At 47.8% G+C, this 3896-nt stretch overlaps 1 long non-coding RNA gene across 1 annotated transcript; it reads left to right on the top strand.

Annotated features, from left to right (window-relative positions):
- The first annotated feature begins 1797 nt into the window (after positions 1-1797).
- Positions 1798-3311, top strand: LOC119358692. The gene is made up of 3 exons (XR_005172290.1): positions 1798-2477; positions 2565-2703; positions 2804-3311. It is a non-coding gene; the product is annotated as an uncharacterized LOC119358692 (long non-coding RNA).
- Positions 3312-3896: the final 585 nt, after the last annotated feature.

Below are 3896 nucleotides of genomic sequence, written 5' to 3' on the forward strand. Positions count from 1 at the left end.
TCCGTCGCTTTTGTTTCCGGATCTTTTATTCGTCGGTTCCAGCTTTTTATTTCATCGGTTGCAGCGTTTTTTTTCCAGCCATATGCAACACTTTGTAGCAGAGTAGAACTTAATGTGGCTGGAGGTAGAAGAAAGGTAACCGATAAGGCAAGAGATAACTAAGGAAGAAAAGCTCGAGGCTCGTCGTGATAACACCCCAAAGGATCAGCGCACCAGAATAACAACCGTCACCATTGAAAAGTAGCGTAGATCGGAAGGATCAAACCTGAAGACACATGAACGTAGACGATACGACCAGATCGAGCAAATCCACTAAGGAGATATCCGCTGGAGACACACCTCAACACGCCACCGACAATGCTGGACGCACTAGAAGGGATATTTAAAACGGAGCCCTCCCTCCAGTAAGGGCCTGAACCTAAAAACGGGCCCCTCCCATCGACAAATCTGGATTTTTTAACACATGATACTATTCATTCTCCCAGACCATGATTTTGTATTTTTTGTATAGGTCACATTCAACGTACTTTATCCTGAAATTTCACACACATACACATAACATCCTTATTTACTTGCACAATTTTTTTCTGATTTTTTTGAAACCAAAGTGTTTGAATTTTAAAATTTTCAAAAAAAAGCCTCCATTGAGGCTGAGAGCCAAATGTTCCTATTAAGTACTAGTCTTTACTCCCTCCGTCCGCGAATAAGTATACATCTAGCTTTTCTCCCAAGTCAAAGTTTTAAAACTTTGACCAATTTTATAGAGAAAAGTAGCAGCATTTATGGCACTAAATTAGTATTATTAGATTCGTTTTGAAATGTAGTTTCATAATGTATCAATTTGATGTCATATATGCCACTACTCTTTCCTTAAAGTTGATCAAAATTTTAAAACTTTGACTCGGGATAAAAGCTAGATGTATACTTATTCACGGACGGAGGGAGTAGTTGACAGAGAATAGTGGAGCAGGGTGGGCGAGGTGGCGGGGTGTGAGTGGAGGTGGAAGAAAGATGGGGCGACGGGAGAGATGGTGGCCGGCGAGGTGGGCGAGGTGGCAGACGAGAGGCGATGGGGAGAGGAAAGAGTGACGAGTGAGAGGCGAGAGGCGAGGGAGTGAGCGGTGTGGGCGACACGAGGGTAAAGCGGAAAGTGAAAAAAAATCGTAATGTGACAGTAGTTGTATTGGTTTTCTCTCCAGCGACACGTATTTCGAAACGGATGGAGTAATTGCTGTGAGTCTAATTTGAAGGGCATTCAAATTTTAATGAAAAACTGATGGGTCACAGTCAAATTTAAAATACCAATTTTCGGCAAGGAACACTCAGGCCCAGCCCAGCCCACAAACTGAGCAGACAGGCTCGTGACGGCCATTATTCCATCCCAGGTCGCCGCGTTCCGTCGCATCCAATTCCCCATTCCGTCCCATCCCATCAGGCGTACCGCCGTGCCATCGTTTGGAACCAAAGCGCCGCGGCGAAACCCCCCAAACCCTCGCTCCCGCCTCAGATCTCCGTCTTTCTACTCGCCGGACATGAAGGGGCCGGCTGCGGCGGCGCCCGCACGCAAGAGGCGCGCATCCGCTGGGCCCAGGTCGAGGCCACAGAAGCGGCCACGTGACGGCGGCCGCGACGGCGACCTCATCAGCAACCTCCCCGACGCCGTCCTCGGCACCATCATCTCCCTCCTCCCCACCAAGGACGGCGCCCGCACGCAGGCCATCGCCCGACGATGGCGTCCCCTCTGGCGCTCCTCGCCTCTCAACCTCGACGCCTCCTACAACCTTCACCGCGACGAGTTCAAGCGCCTCTCCGTCGTCTCCAGGGTTCTGTCAGACCTCCCCGGCCCGGCGCGCTGCTTCGCTTTCCGCTTCATCCGCCTCCACAAGGCCAAAAAGAGGTTTGCCGAGGATGCCGCGCAGATCAGTAGCTGGTTCCATTCCCCGAGCCTCCGCAACCTCCAGGAGCTCGACATCGGCTTCGATCTACTTGAATACGGTGGACATGAGCAGACCGACAAGGAGAAGCGCTGCCCGTTGCCACCGTCCGTGTTCTGCTCAGCATCAACCCTTGTCGTGGTCAGCATTTCCTCCTGCGATTTCCCAAGGGAGATCGCGCCTTCACCGAATTTCCCCCTCCTCAAGCAGCTCAAACTATGGCGTGTTTCCATCTCCGACGATGTCTTCTCGAACGTGCTCTCTGCCTGCCATGTCTTGGATAGCTTAGATCTCTCGTAGATTCGTGAGGTGTCTTGCCTCCGCATTAGCTCGCCAACACTCAGGATCATCGTCATCTGCTCTTTGTTTCATGGCAAAGGAGAATTGCTCATTAAGGAGGCCCCTTGCCTTGAAAGGTTACTATTAAGTTATCCGGGCTTGGGCGGTGAGATTATTCGGGTTGTTAGGGCGCCTAAATTGGAGGTGTTGGGCCTTTTGTGTCCCAGCATTTCAGAAATTGAGATTGCTAATACAGTCTTCCAGGTAACATTAGGACGAGTCTCTACACTCTTATCTGCTAGCATTGTTGCTTCGAGAGTGTTTTTTTTTAATCTCCATTGTTTCCTTCAGGGATTGATCCCATCCAGCTGCTCGGAAAACCCAATATGCAGTGTAAAGGTTTTGGCTCTCCATTTCTCTAGCCCTGATTTGGGTGCAGTTCTTGACATCCTTAGATGCTTCCCCTGCTTGGAAAAACTCCCATGTCATTGTGAGTTTTCATTTTTCTTTGCTTTGAATTTAAAAATGAATATTCAGTTCTGAGCCTAGTTAGCAAAATATTTAACATATGTTTATTATGCCCTTCCCAGTGGGACGATTCTACAAAGGCAGAGGTGAAAAATATGCGTCAGTATGAGCCTCTAGATCCAATCAATTGCCTTGAGAGCCATCTGAAAGTACTGGTGCTAACAAATTACAAAGGTGGTGAGGAAGATGTTGGATTTGCAAAGTTCTTCGTTTTGAATGCGGAAGTGGTGAAGGAAATCAACTTTGTAGTGTGTAAGAAGATTGATATACACAAGAAATGGATGACTGACCAACTCAGGCTGCTAGAAGTGGAAAATAGAGCTTCTCAAGATGCCCGATTGAAATTTGGAAGAAGTTCTAGTTGGTATTACTCTGTGGATACCCAGGACTTGTCAATTGCCGACCCTTTCAGCAACTGTTGTTTTGTAGATGGGGTAGATGCTCTTTCAGAAGCATATCCGTGATCTGTCAATGCCCTATCCCGTTGATTGCTTTGTTTGCAGGTTTGGTTGATACCTTAAGATTGTGCTGTCTTATGTCTGAAAGAAGAGTATGGATGCAACCTAGTTTGTTATAATTTCAGTCAGCAGTGCATGCTTGTGTTAACAGTTTACTAGTTTCAATCAGCGCGATAAGGTTCTAACTCGTGACATATGAGTTGTCGTCCTTGGTGATGTAGCTTCTCATCTACTCCGGTCTAGCTCGACGTCTTTTGACAGTCATAGAGTCTGTAACGTAAACTGCATCTCATTGGTGCATGAACAAAATTTCTCCCGCACTTCTAATTTGAAGATTGGTCGTGGTCAGATATGATTGAGTGAAGAGAAAGCAATCAAGGTAGGCCATTCAAAGTTTATTTGTGCAGTTAATGTTGTTCCCAAGATTCACTGCAATTAATACAATTTCCATTAATTCTTTTTTTTTTTTGAAACGGAGGCAAAAGTTTTGCCCCGTCTATTAATTAAGCACAAGTGAGTTGCCTGGTTGACTAGACAATATGTACGAGCAACTTAGAATTGAGATGGAGGACGACGAGCGAATGAGCGAGCCGTTGGAGACAGGGGCGGGCGAACGGGCGTGCGCGGTGCGCGCGTCGGCGAGGCCGGCGTCGGCGACCGGCTGGCAGCTGGTGCGTAGGGGCTCGGGGAGCCCGCC

This window comes from Triticum dicoccoides, chromosome 1A (genome assembly GCF_002162155.2).
Source record: "Triticum dicoccoides isolate Atlit2015 ecotype Zavitan chromosome 1A, WEW_v2.0, whole genome shotgun sequence".
Classification (NCBI taxonomy): Eukaryota; Viridiplantae; Streptophyta; class Magnoliopsida; order Poales; family Poaceae; genus Triticum; species Triticum dicoccoides.